Genomic DNA, 13697 nt, shown 5'->3' with positions numbered 1-13697 from the left:
TACAAGCTCATTTTGGTTCAACTTCAGCAACTGTGCATTGCATTGCCATGTAATGTAATGAAATGCTATCTTTCTAGCTCTCCCTTTTTACTTCCTTTTGGATAAACAGACATATTAGGCAAGCATTTTGGAGCTTTCACCTAAATAACTACAGGTGGTGAGATAAGCTGCACAATATAATTGACCTTTCAGTATATTGTTGCACACACACCATCTATTTAGCAAATGCCCTTGTTATCAACAGCAGCCTTTTAAACTCACCTGAGCTAACAGGTATGTGCGCTGGTTACTCTGCTGCGCTTAAAATTTCTTTTTTGGTTTGCTACAATGCCTTTTCTGAAACGTTGTCTCCCTCTGCTGGAACACTGACTTCTTTCATTTAATGCCTGCAGACTATAAAAGAGAACCCAACCCAAAAAGTTTGGTTGATTAGTCTGTGGCATTCTGTTAAACTGTTGCTTATGGCGGTCTCTGTGAGCTTCTCAGCGACATTCAGCCAGCCAGGTATCCTGCCTGCAGTAGATGGAATGTGGCAATGGAACGCTGGCTGCGCATGTCATAATAGGCTCTGAGCCTTTATATACCTGTGCACAGCAGCAGCCACCTTCAGTCTGCTGCTGGACAGCCAGCAGCAGCAGCAGCAGCAGGAGAGGTATGTAATCAGCAGCCCTCCTGCTAAGGGTAGACAGCTGCTCGTTCCACCCCACCCCCCGCCTTAATTGGTTCTCCTCCCTTCCAACGGTGTTGAGGCGGGTGGGAACAGCAGGGGGTGAAGGTGCTGTGTTTAAAGAGGTGGAGTTATGCAGATCTAAAACGCGTGGATTGCAGCAGCAGCAAGCCGAAAAGTGCAGGCATATAAGGGATCTAGAGGTTGACAACATGTCTTCTTAACGGGAGTCCAGGAGCTCATCTCCACAAATGGACTTTTCAGGATCCTTGGGTGGCTCCGTAGTTTGAAACCAATTCTGGTTATCGCTTCTCGGCCTTTTGGCTAAGATCAAGTGTAGTATCTGTTCTTATCAGTTTAATATCTGATACGTCCCCTATCTGGGGACCATATATTAAATGGATTTTTAGAACAGGGAGATGGAAAAAGAGCTTGCTCTGTCCACTCCACGCATTGACCTGGTATTGCAGTATCTCCAGGACCGGTGCACCCCTTCTTTAATGCAGTTTCTAAAATCAGAAAGAATTGAATTCAATGTTTTTTGTTCATTTTGCTTGTTTGTCGGATTTTGGGATGGACTCTTTGGCTTTGCTTTTCTTCTCCTCATTGGATTTTTCATGTTCAAAGTTGCAGAAGCCAGATTACAAGCTCATTTTGGTTCAACTTCAGCAACTGTGCATTGCATTGCCATGTAATGTAATGAAATGCTATCTTTCTAGCTCTCCCTTTTTACTTCCTTTTGGATAAACAGACATATTAGGCAAGCATTTTGGAGCTTTCACCTAAATAACTACAGGTGGTGAGATAAGCTGCACAATATAATTGACCTTTCAGTATATTGTTGCACACACACCATCTATTTAGCAAATGCCCTTGTTATCAACAGCAGCCTTTTAAACTCACCTGAGCTAACAGGTATGTGCGCTGGTTACTCTGCTGCGCTTAAAATTTCTTTTTTGGTTTGCTACAATGCCTTTTCTGAAACGTTGTCTCCCTCTGCTGGAACACTGACTTCTTTCATTTAATGCCTGCAGACTATAAAAGAGAACCCAACCCAAAAAGTTTGGTTGATTAGTCTGTGGCATTCTGTTAAACTGTTGCTTATGGCGGTCTCTGTGAGCTTCTCAGCGACATTCAGCCAGCCAGGTATCCTGCCTGCAGTAGATGGAATGTGGCAATGGAACGCTGGCTGCGCGTGTCATAATAGGCTCTGAGCCTTTATATACCTGTGCACAGCAGCAGCCACCTTCAGTCTGCTGCTGGACAGCCAGCAGCAGCAGCAGCAGGAGAGGTATGTAATCAGCAGCCCTCCTGCTAAGGGTAGACAGCTGCTCGTTCCACCCCACCCCCCGCCTTAATTGGTTCTCCTCCCTTCCAACGGTGTTGAGGCGGGTGGGAACAGCAGGGGGTGAAGGTGCTGTGTTTAAAGAGGTGGAGTTATGCAGATCTAAAACGCGTGGATTGCAGCAGCAGCAAGCCGAAAAGTGCAGGCATGTAAGGGATCTAGAGGTTGACAACATGTCTTCTTAACGGGAGTCCAGGAGCTCATCTCCACAAATGGACTTTTCAGGATCCTTGGGTGGCTCCGTAGTTTGAAACCAATTCTGGTTATCGCTTCTCGGCCTTTTGGCTAAGATCAAGTGTAGTATCTGTTCTTATCAGTTTAATATCTGATACGTCCCCTATCTGGGGACCATATATTAAATGGATTTTTAGAACAGGGAGATGGAAAAAGAGCTTGCTCTGTCCACTCCACGCATTGACCTGGTATTGCAGTATCTCCAGGACCGGTGCACCCCTTCTTTAATGCAGTTTCTAAAATCAGAAAGAATTGAATTCAATGTTTTTTGTTCATTTTGCTTGTTTGTCGGATTTTGGGATGGACTCTTTGGCTTTGCTTTTCTTCTCCTCATTGGATTTTTCATGTTCAAAGTTGCAGAAGCCAGATTACAAGCTCATTTTGGTTCAACTTCAGCAACTGTGCATTGCATTGCCATGTAATGTGATGCAATGCTATCTTTCTAGCTCTCCCTTTTTACTTCCTTTTGGATAAACAGACATATTAGGCAAGCATTTTGGAGCTTTCACCTAAATAACTACAGGTGGTGAGATAAGCTGCACAATATAATTGACCTTTCAGTATATTGTTGCACACACACCATCTATTTAGCAAATGCCCTTGTTATCAACAGCAGCCTTTTAAACTCACCTGAGCTAACAGGTATGTGCGCTGGTTACTCTGCTGCGCTTAAAATTTCTTTTTTGGTTTGCTACAATGCCTTTTCTGAAACGTTGTCTCCTTCTGCTGGAACACTGACTTCTTTCATTTAATGCCTGCAGACTATAAAAGAGAACCCAACCCAAAAAGTTTGGCTGATTAGTCTGTGGCATTCTGTTAAACTGTTGCTTATGGCGGTCTCTGTGAGCTTCTCAGCGACATTCAGCCAGCCAGGTATCCTGCCTGCAGTAGATGGAATGTGGCAATGGAACGCTGGCTGCGCGTGTCATAATAGGCTCTGAGCCTTTATATACCTGTGCACAGCAGCAGCCACCTTCAGTCTGCTGCTGGACAGCCAGCAGCAGCAGCAGCAGGAGAGGTATGTAATCAGGAGCCCTCCTGCTAAGGGTAGACAGCTGCTCGTTCCACCCCACCCCCCGCCTTAATTGGTTCTCCTACCTTCCAACGGTGTTGAGGCGGGTGGGAACAGCAGGGGGTGAAGGTGCTGTGTTTAAAGAGGTGGAGTTATGCAGATCTAAAACGCGTGGATTGCAGCAGCAGCAAGCCGAAAAGTGCAGGCATGTAAGGGATCTAGAGGTTGACAACATGTCTTCTTAACGGGAGTCCAGGAGCTCATCTCCACAAATGGACTTTTCAGGATCCTTGGGTGGCTCCGTAGTTTGAAACCAATTCTGGTTATCGCTTCTCGGCCTTTTGGCTAAGATCAAGTGTAGTATCTGTTCTTATCAGTTTAATATCTGATACGTCCCCTATCTGGGGACCATATATTAAATGGATTTTTAGAACAGGGAGATGGAAAAAGAGCTTGCTCTGTCCACTCCACGCATTGACCTGGTATTGCAGTATCTCCAGGACCGGTGCACCCCTTCTTTAATGCAGTTTCTAAAATCAGAAAGAATTGAATTCAATGTTTTTTGTTCATTTTGCTTGTTTGTCGGATTTTGGGATGGACTCTTTGGCTTTGCTTTTCTTCTCCTCATTGGATTTTTCATGTTCAAAGTTGCAGAAGCCAGATTACAAGCTCATTTTGGTTCAACTTCAGCAACTGTGCATTGCATTGCCATGTAATGTGATGCAATGCTATCTTTCTAGCTCTCCCTTTTTACTTCCTTTTGGATAAACAGACATATTAGGCAAGCATTTTGGAGCTTTCACCTAAATAACTACAGGTGGTGAGATAAGCTGCACAATATAATTGACCTTTCAGTATATTGTTGCACACACACCATCTATTTAGCAAATGCCCTTGTTATCAACAGCAGCCTTTTAAACTCACCTGAGCTAACAGGTATGTGCGCTGGTTACTCTGCTGCGCTTAAAATTTCTTTTTTGGTTTGCTACAATGCCTTTTCTGAAACGTTGTCTCCTTCTGCTGGAACACTGACTTCTTTCATTTAATGCCTGCAGACTATAAAAGAGAACCCAACCCAAAAAGTTTGGTTGATTAGTCTGTGGCATTCTGTTAAACTGTTGCTTATGGCGGTCTCTGTGAGCTTCTCAGCGACATTCAGCCAGCCAGGTATCCTGCCTGCAGTAGATGGAATGTGGCAATGGAACGCTGGCTGCGCGTGTCATAATAGGCTCTGAGCCTTTATATACCTGTGCACAGCAGCAGCCACCTTCAGTCTGCTGCTGGACAGCCAGCAGCAGCAGCAGCAGGAGAGGTATGTAATCAGGAGCCCTCCTGCTAAGGGTAGACAGCTGCTCGTTCCACCCCACCCCCCGCCTTAATTGGTTCTCCTCCCTTCCAACGGTGTTGAGGCGGGTGGGAACAGCAGGGGGTGAAGGTGCTGTGTTTAAAGAGGTGGAGTTATGCAGATCTAAAACGCGTGGATTGCAGCAGCAGCAAGCCGAAAAGTGCAGGCATGTAAGGGATCTAGAGGTTGACAACATGTCTTCTTAACGGGAGTCCAGGAGCTCATCTCCACAAATGGACTTTTCAGGATCCTTGGGTGGCTCCGTAGTTTGAAACCAATTCTGGTTATCGCTTCTCGGCCTTTTGGCTAAGATCAAGTGTAGTATCTGTTCTTATCAGTTTAATATCTGATACGTCCCCTATCTGGGGACCATATATTAAATGGATTTTTAGAACAGGGAGATGGAAAAAGAGCTTGCTCTGTCCACTCCACGCATTGACCTGGTATTGCAGTATCTCCAGGACCGGTGCACCCCTTCTTTAATGCAGTTTCTAAAATCAGAAAGAATTGAATTCAATGTTTTTTGTTCATTTTGCTTGTTTGTCGGATTTTGGGATGGACTCTTTGGCTTTGCTTTTCTTCTCCTCATTGGATTTTTCATGTTCAAAGTTGCAGAAGCCAGATTACAAGCTCATTTTGGTTCAACTTCAGCAACTGTGCATTGCATTGCCATGTAATGTGATGCAATGCTATCTTTCTAGCTCTCCCTTTTTACTTCCTTTTGGATAAACAGACATATTAGGCAAGCATTTTGGAGCTTTCACCTAAATAACTACAGGTGGTGAGATAAGCTGCACAATATAATTGACCTTTCAGTATATTGTTGCACACACACCATCTATTTAGCAAATGCCCTTGTTATCAACAGCAGCCTTTTAAACTCACCTGAGCTAACAGGTATGTGCGCTGGTTACTCTGCTGCGCTTAAAATTTCTTTTTTGGTTTGCTACAATGCCTTTTCTGAAACGTTGTCTCCTTCTGCTGGAACACTGACTTCTTTCATTTAATGCCTGCAGACTATAAAAGAGAACCCAACCCAAAAAGTTTGGTTGATTAGTCTGTGGCATTCTGTTAAACTGTTGCTTATGGCGGTCTCTGTGAGCTTCTCAGCGACATTCAGCCAGCCAGGTATCCTGCCTGCAGTAGATGGAATGTGGCAATGGAACGCTGACTGCGCGTGTCATAATAGGCTCTGAGCCTTTATATACCTGTGCACAGCAGCAGCCACCTTCAGTCTGCTGCTGGACAGCCAGCAGCAGCAGCAGCAGGAGAGGTATGTAATCAGGAGCCCTCCTGCTAAGGGTAGACAGCTGCTCGTTCCACCCCACCCCCCGCCTTAATTGGTTCTCCTCCCTTCCAACGGTGTTGAGGCGGGTGGGAACAGCAGGGGGTGAAGGTGCTGTGTTTAAAGAGGTGGAGTTATGCAGATCTAAAACGCGTGGATTGCAGCAGCAGCAAGCCGAAAAGTGCAGGCATGTAAGGGATCTAGAGGTTGACAACATGTCTTCTTAACGGGAGTCCAGGAGCTCATCTCCACAAATGGACTTTTCAGGATCCTTGGGTGGCTCCGTAGTTTGAAACCAATTCTGGTTATCGCTTCTCGGCCTTTTGGCTAAGATCAAGTGTAGTATCTGTTCTTATCAGTTTAATATCTGATACGTCCCCTATCTGGGGACCATATATTAAATGGATTTTTAGAACAGGGAGATGGAAAAAGAGCTTGCTCTGTCCACTCCACGCATTGACCTGGTATTGCAGTATCTCCAGGACCGGTGCACCCCTTCTTTAATGCAGTTTCTAAAATCAGAAAGAATTGAATTCAATGTTTTTTGTTCATTTTGCTTGTTTGTCGGATTTTGGGATGGACTCTTTGGCTTTGCTTTTCTTCTCCTCATTGGATTTTTCATGTTCAAAGTTGCAGAAGCCAGATTACAAGCTCATTTTGGTTCAACTTCAGCAACTGTGCATTGCATTGCCATGTAATGTGATGCAATGCTATCTTTCTAGCTCTCCCTTTTTACTTCCTTTTGGATAAACAGACATATTAGGCAAGCATTTTGGAGCTTTCACCTAAATAACTACAGGTGGTGAGATAAGCTGCACAATATAATTGACCTTTCAGTATATTGTTGCACACACACCATCTATTTAGCAAATGCCCTTGTTATCAACAGCAGCCTTTTAAACTCACCTGAGCTAACAGGTATGTGCGCTGGTTACTCTGCTGCGCTTAAAATTTCTTTTTTGGTTTGCTACAATGCCTTTTCTGAAACGTTGTCTCCTTCTGCTGGAACACTGACTTCTTTCATTTAATGCCTGCAGACTATAAAAGAGAACCCAACCCAAAAAGTTTGGTTGATTAGTCTGTGGCATTCTGTTAAACTGTTGCTTATGGCGGTCTCTGTGAGCTTCTCAGCGACATTCAGCCAGCCAGGTATCCTGCCTGCAGTAGATGGAATGTGGCAATGGAACGCTGGCTGCGCGTGTCATAATAGGCTCTGAGCCTTTATATACCTGTGCACAGCAGCAGCCACCTTCAGTCTGCTGCTGGACAGCCAGCAGCAGCAGCAGCAGGAGAGGTATGTAATCAGGAGCCCTCCTGCTAAGGGTAGACAGCTGCTCGTTCCACCCCACCCCCCGCCTTAATTGGTTCTCCTCCCTTCCAACGGTGTTGAGGCGGGTGGGAACAGCAGGGGGTGAAGGTGCTGTGTTTAAAGAGGTGGAGTTATGCAGATCTAAAACGCGTGGATTGCAGCAGCAGCAAGCCGAAAAGTGCAGGCATGTAAGGGATCTAGAGGTTGACAACATGTCTTCTTAACGGGAGTCCAGGAGCTCATCTCCACAAATGGACTTTTCAGGATCCTTGGGTGGCTCCGTAGTTTGAAACCAATTCTGGTTATCGCTTCTCGGCCTTTTGGCTAAGATCAAGTGTAGTATCTGTTCTTATCAGTTTAATATCTGATACGTCCCCTATCTGGGGACCATATATTAAATGGATTTTTAGAACAGGGAGATGGAAAAAGAGCTTGCTCTGTCCACTCCACGCATTGACCTGGTATTGCAGTATCTCCAGGACCGGTGCACCCCTTCTTTAATGCAGTTTCTAAAATCAGAAAGAATTGAATTCAATGTTTTTTGTTCATTTTGCTTGTTTGTCGGATTTTGGGATGGACTCTTTGGCTTTGCTTTTCTTCTCCTCATTGGATTTTTCATGTTCAAAGTTGCAGAAGCCAGATTACAAGCTCATTTTGGTTCAACTTCAGCAACTGTGCATTGCATTGCCATGTAATGTGATGCAATGCTATCTTTCTAGCTCTCCCTTTTTACTTCCTTTTGGATAAACAGACATATTAGGCAAGCATTTTGGAGCTTTCACCTAAATAACTACAGGTGGTGAGATAAGCTGCACAATATAATTGACCTTTCAGTATATTGTTGCACACACACCATCTATTTAGCAAATGCCCTTGTTATCAACAGCAGCCTTTTAAACTCACCTGAGCTAACAGGTATGTGCGCTGGTTACTCTGCTGCGCTTAAAATTTCTTTTTTGGTTTGCTACAATGCCTTTTCTGAAACGTTGTCTCCTTCTGCTGGAACACTGACTTCTTTCATTTAATGCCTGCAGACTATAAAAGAGAACCCAACCCAAAAAGTTTGGTTGATTAGTCTGTGGCATTCTGTTAAACTGTTGCTTATGGCGGTCTCTGTGAGCTTCTCAGCGACATTCAGCCAGCCAGGTATCCTGCCTGCAGTAGATGGAATGTGGCAATGGAACGCTGACTGCGCGTGTCATAATAGGCTCTGAGCCTTTATATACCTGTGCACAGCAGCAGCCACCTTCAGTCTGCTGCTGGACAGCCAGCAGCAGCAGCAGCAGGAGAGGTATGTAATCAGGAGCCCTCCTGCTAAGGGTAGACAGCTGCTCGTTCCACCCCACCCCCCGCCTTAATTGGTTCTCCTCCCTTCCAACGGTGTTGAGGCGGGTGGGAACAGCAGGGGGTGAAGGTGCTGTGTTTAAAGAGGTGGAGTTATGCAGATCTAAAACGCGTGGATTGCAGCAGCAGCAAGCCGAAAAGTGCAGGCATGTAAGGGATCTAGAGGTTGACAACATGTCTTCTTAACGGGAGTCCAGGAGCTCATCTCCACAAATGGACTTTTCAGGATCCTTGGGTGGCTCCGTAGTTTGAAACCAATTCTGGTTATCGCTTCTCGGCCTTTTGGCTAAGATCAAGTGTAGTATCTGTTCTTATCAGTTTAATATCTGATACGTCCCCTATCTGGGGACCATATATTAAATGGATTTTTAGAACAGGGAGATGGAAAAAGAGCTTGCTCTGTCCACTCCACGCATTGACCTGGTATTGCAGTATCTCCAGGACCGGTGCACCCCTTCTTTAATGCAGTTTCTAAAATCAGAAAGAATTGAATTCAATGTTTTTTGTTCATTTTGCTTGTTTGTCGGATTTTGGGATGGACTCTTTGGCTTTGCTTTTCTTCTCCTCATTGGATTTTTCATGTTCAAAGTTGCAGAAGCCAGATTACAAGCTCATTTTGGTTCAACTTCAGCAACTGTGCATTGCATTGCCATGTAATGTGATGCAATGCTATCTTTCTAGCTCTCCCTTTTTACTTCCTTTTGGATAAACAGACATATTAGGCAAGCATTTTGGAGCTTTCACCTAAATAACTACAGGTGGTGAGATAAGCTGCACAATATAATTGACCTTTCAGTATATTGTTGCACACACACCATCTATTTAGCAAATGCCCTTGTTATCAACAGCAGCCTTTTAAACTCACCTGAGCTAACAGGTATGTGCGCTGGTTACTCTGCTGCGCTTAAAATTTCTTTTTTGGTTTGCTACAATGCCTTTTCTGAAACGTTGTCTCCTTCTGCTGGAACACTGACTTCTTTCATTTAATGCCTGCAGACTATAAAAGAGAACCCAACCCAAAAAGTTTGGTTGATTAGTCTGTGGCATTCTGTTAAACTGTTGCTTATGGCGGTCTCTGTGAGCTTCTCAGCGACATTCAGCCAGCCAGGTATCCTGCCTGCAGTAGATGGAATGTGGCAATGGAACGCTGGCTGCGCGTGTCATAATAGGCTCTGAGCCTTTATATACCTGTGCACAGCAGCAGCCACCTTCAGTCTGCTGCTGGACAGCCAGCAGCAGCAGCAGCAGGAGAGGTATGTAATCAGGAGCCCTCCTGCTAAGGGTAGACAGCTGCTCGTTCCACCCCACCCCCCGCCTTAATTGGTTCTCCTCCCTTCCAACGGTGTTGAGGCGGGTGGGAACAGCAGGGGGTGAAGGTGCTGTGTTTAAAGAGGTGGAGTTATGCAGATCTAAAACGCGTGGATTGCAGCAGCAGCAAGCCGAAAAGTGCAGGCATGTAAGGGATCTAGAGGTTGACAACATGTCTTCTTAACGGGAGTCCAGGAGCTGATCTCCACAAATGGACTTTTCAGGATCCTTGGGTGGCTCCGTAGTTTGAAACCAATTCTGGTTATCGCTTCTCGGCCTTTTGGCTAAGATCAAGTGTAGTATCTGTTCTTATCAGTTTAATATCTGATACGTCCCCTATCTGGGGACCATATATTAAATGGATTTTTAGAACAGGGAGATGGAAAAAGAGCTTGCTCTGTCCACTCCACGCATTGACCTGGTATTGCAGTATCTCCAGGACCGGTGCACCCCTTCTTTAATGCAGTTTCTAAAATCAGAAAGAATTGAATTCAATGTTTTTTGTTCATTTTGCTTGTTTGTCGGATTTTGGGATGGACTCTTTGGCTTTGCTTTTCTTCTCCTCATTGGATTTTTCATGTTCAAAGTTGCAGAAGCCAGATTACAAGCTCATTTTGGTTCAACTTCAGCAACTGTGCATTGCATTGCCATGTAATGTGATGCAATGCTATCTTTCTAGCTCTCCCTTTTTACTTCCTTTTGGATAAACAGACATATTAGGCAAGCATTTTGGAGCTTTCACCTAAATAACTACAGGTGGTGAGATAAGCTGCACAATATAATTGACCTTTCAGTATATTGTTGCACACACACCATCTATTTAGCAAATGCCCTTGTTATCAACAGCAGCCTTTTAAACTCACCTGAGCTAACAGGTATGTGCGCTGGTTACTCTGCTGCGCTTAAAATTTCTTTTTTGGTTTGCTACAATGCCTTTTCTGAAACGTTGTCTCCTTCTGCTGGAACACTGACTTCTTTCATTTAATGCCTGCAGACTATAAAAGAGAACCCAACCCAAAAAGTTTGGTTGATTAGTCTGTGGCATTCTGTTAAACTGTTGCTTATGGCGGTCTCTGTCAGCTTCTCAGCGACATTCAGCCAGCCAGGTATCCTGCCTGCAGTAGATGGAATGTGGCAATGGAACGCTGGCTGCGCGTGTCATAATAGGCTCTGAGCCTTTATATACCTGTGCACAGCAGCAGCCACCTTCAGTCTGCTGCTGGACAGCCAGCAGCAGCAGCAGCAGGAGAGGTATGTAATCAGGAGCCCTCCTGCTAAGGGTAGACAGCTGCTCGTTCCACCCCACCCCCCGCCTTAATTGGTTCTCCTCCCTTCCAACGGTGTTGAGGCGGGTGGGAACAGCAGGGGGTGAAGGTGCTGTGTTTAAAGAGGTGGAGTTATGCAGATCTAAAACGCGTGGATTGCTGCAGCAGCAAGCCGAAAAGTGCAGGCATGTAAGGGATCTAGAGGTTGACAACATGTCTTCTTAACGGGAGTCCAGGAGCTCATCTCCACAAATGGACTTTTCAGGATCCTTGGGTGGCTCCGTAGTTTGAAACCAATTCTGGTTATCGCTTCTCGGCCTTTTGGCTAAGATCAAGTGTAGTATCTGTTCTTATCAGTTTAATATCTGATACGTCCCCTATCTGGGGACCATATATTAAATGGATTTTTAGAACAGGGAGATGGAAAAAGAGCTTGCTCTGTCCACTCCACGCATTGACCTGGTATTGCAGTATCTCCAGGACCGGTGCACCCCTTCTTTAATGCAGTTTCTAAAATCAGAAAGAATTGAATTCAATGTTTTTTGTTCATTTTGCTTGTTTGTCGGATTTTGGGATGGACTCTTTGGCTTTGCTTTTCTTCTCCTCATTGGATTTTTCATGTTCAAAGTTGCAGAAGCCAGATTACAAGCTCATTTTGGTTCAACTTCAGCAACTGTGCATTGCATTGCCATGTAATGTGATGCAATGCTATCTTTCTAGCTCTCCCTTTTTACTTCCTTTTGGATAAACAGACATATTAGGCAAGCATTTTGGAGCTTTTACCTAAATAACTACAGGTGGTGAGATAAGCTGCACAATATAATTGACCTTTCAGTATATTGTTGCACACACACCATCTATTTAGCAAATGCCCTTGTTATCAACAGCAGCCTTTTAAACTCACCTGAGCTAACAGGTATGTGCGCTGGTTACTCTGCTGCGCTTAAAATTTCTTTTTTGGTTTGCTACAATGCCTTTTCTGAAACGTTGTCTCCTTCTGCTGGAACACTGACTTCTTTCATTTAATGCCTGCAGACTATAAAAGAGAACCCAACCCAAAAAGTTTGGTTGATTAGTCTGTGGCATTCTGTTAAACTGTTGCTTATGGCGGTCTCTGTGAGCTTCTCAGCGACATTCAGCCAGCCAGGTATCCTGCCTGCAGTAGATGGAATGTGGCAATGGAACGCTGGCTGCGCGTGTCATAATAGGCTCTGAGCCTTTATATACCTGTGCACAGCAGCAGCCACCTTCAGTCTGCTGCTGGACAGCCAGCAGCAGCAGCAGCAGGAGAGGTATGTAATCAGGAGCCCTCCTGCTAAGGGTAGACAGCTGCTCGTTCCACCCCACCCCCCGCCTTAATTGGTTCTCCTCCCTTCCAACGGTGTTGAGGCGGGTGGGAACAGCAGGGGGTGAAGGTGCTGTGTTTAAAGAGGTGGAGTTATGCAGATCTAAAACGCGTGGATTGCAGCAGCAGCAAGCCGAAAAGTGCAGGCATGTAAGGGATCTAGAGGTTGACAACATGTCTTCTTAACGGGAGTCCAGGAGCTCATCTCCACAAATGGACTTTTCAGGATCCTTGGGTGGCTCCGTAGTTTGAAACCAATTCTGGTTATCGCTTCTCGGCCTTTTGGCTAAGATCAAGTGTAGTATCTGTTCTTATCAGTTTAATATCTGATACATCCCCTATCTGGGGACCATATATTAAATGGATTTTTAGAACAGGGAGATGGAAAAAGAGCTTGCTCTGTCCACTCCACGCATTGACCTGGTATTGCAGTATCTCCAGGACCGGTGCACCCCTTCTTTAATGCAGTTTCTAAAATCAGAAAGTATTGAATTCAATGTTTTTTGTTCATTTTGCTTGTTTGTCGGATTTTGGGATGGACTCTTTGGCTTTGCTTTTCTTCTCCTCATTGGATTTTTCATGTTCAAAGTTGCAGAAGCCAGATTACAAGCTCATTTTGGTTCAACTTCAGCAACTGTGCATTGCATTGCCATGTAATGTGATGCAATGCTATCTTTCTAGCTCTCCCTTTTTACTTCCTTTTGGATAAACAGACATATTAGGCAAGCATTTTGGAGCTTTCACCTAAATAACTACAGGTGGTGAGATAAGCTGCACAATATAATTGACCTTTCAGTATATTGTTGCACACACACCATCTATTTAGCAAATGCCCTTGTTATCAACAGCAGCCTTTTAAACTCACCTGAGCTAACAGGTATGTGCGCTGGTTACTCTGCTGCGCTTAAAATTTCTTTTTTGGTTTGCTACAATGCCTTTTCTGAAACGTTGTCTCCTTCTGCTGGAACACTGACTTCTTTCATTTAATGCCTGCAGACTATAAAAGAGAACCCAACCCAAAAAGTTTGGTTGATTAGTCTGTGGCATTCTGTTAAACTGTTGCTTATGGCGGTCTCTGTCAGCTTCTCAGCGACATTCAGCCAGCCAGGTATCCTGCCTGCAGTAGATGGAATGTGGCAATGGAACGCTGGCTGCGCGTGTCATAATAGGCTCTGAGCCTTTATATACCTGTGCACAGCAGCAGCCACCTTCAGTCTGCTGCTGGACAGCCAGCAGCA

At 44.8% G+C, this 13697-nt stretch overlaps 10 non-coding genes across 10 annotated transcripts; all 10 read left to right on the top strand.

Annotated features, from left to right (window-relative positions):
• Positions 1 to 971: 971 nt before the first annotated feature.
• Positions 972 to 1162, top strand: LOC141207821 (U2 spliceosomal RNA). The gene has a single exon (XR_012278144.1). It is a non-coding gene; the product is annotated as a U2 spliceosomal RNA (small nuclear RNA).
• Positions 1163 to 2277: 1115 nt separating this feature from the next.
• On the top strand, positions 2278 to 2468 carry LOC141207820 (U2 spliceosomal RNA). The gene has a single exon (XR_012278143.1). It is a non-coding gene; the product is annotated as a U2 spliceosomal RNA (small nuclear RNA).
• Positions 2469 to 3583: 1115 nt separating this feature from the next.
• On the top strand, positions 3584 to 3774 carry LOC141207819 (U2 spliceosomal RNA). Its single transcript, XR_012278142.1, has one exon. It is a non-coding gene; the product is annotated as a U2 spliceosomal RNA (small nuclear RNA).
• A 1115-nt stretch (positions 3775 to 4889) lies between these two features.
• LOC141207818 (U2 spliceosomal RNA) lies at positions 4890 to 5080 on the top strand. Its single transcript, XR_012278141.1, has one exon. It is a non-coding gene; the product is annotated as a U2 spliceosomal RNA (small nuclear RNA).
• A 1115-nt stretch (positions 5081 to 6195) lies between these two features.
• LOC141207817 (U2 spliceosomal RNA) lies at positions 6196 to 6386 on the top strand. Its single transcript, XR_012278140.1, has one exon. It is a non-coding gene; the product is annotated as a U2 spliceosomal RNA (small nuclear RNA).
• A 1115-nt stretch (positions 6387 to 7501) lies between these two features.
• On the top strand, positions 7502 to 7692 carry LOC141207815 (U2 spliceosomal RNA). The gene has a single exon (XR_012278138.1). It is a non-coding gene; the product is annotated as a U2 spliceosomal RNA (small nuclear RNA).
• A 1115-nt stretch (positions 7693 to 8807) lies between these two features.
• On the top strand, positions 8808 to 8998 carry LOC141207814 (U2 spliceosomal RNA). Its single transcript, XR_012278137.1, has one exon. It is a non-coding gene; the product is annotated as a U2 spliceosomal RNA (small nuclear RNA).
• Positions 8999 to 10113: 1115 nt separating this feature from the next.
• Positions 10114 to 10304, top strand: LOC141207813 (U2 spliceosomal RNA). The gene has a single exon (XR_012278136.1). It is a non-coding gene; the product is annotated as a U2 spliceosomal RNA (small nuclear RNA).
• A 1115-nt stretch (positions 10305 to 11419) lies between these two features.
• LOC141207812 (U2 spliceosomal RNA) lies at positions 11420 to 11610 on the top strand. The gene has a single exon (XR_012278135.1). It is a non-coding gene; the product is annotated as a U2 spliceosomal RNA (small nuclear RNA).
• A 1115-nt stretch (positions 11611 to 12725) lies between these two features.
• On the top strand, positions 12726 to 12916 carry LOC141207157 (U2 spliceosomal RNA). The gene has a single exon (XR_012277579.1). It is a non-coding gene; the product is annotated as a U2 spliceosomal RNA (small nuclear RNA).
• Positions 12917 to 13697: the final 781 nt, after the last annotated feature.

This window comes from Phyllobates terribilis, unplaced genomic scaffold, assembly GCF_046119375.1.
Source record: "Phyllobates terribilis strain yellow unplaced genomic scaffold, ASM4611937v1 Scaffold_160__1_contigs__length_4322635, whole genome shotgun sequence".
NCBI classification, from domain to species: domain Eukaryota; kingdom Metazoa; phylum Chordata; class Amphibia; order Anura; family Dendrobatidae; genus Phyllobates; species Phyllobates terribilis.
Note: the sequence above shows the minus strand (reverse complement) of the source record. Positions and strands in the feature narration are given on the sequence as shown.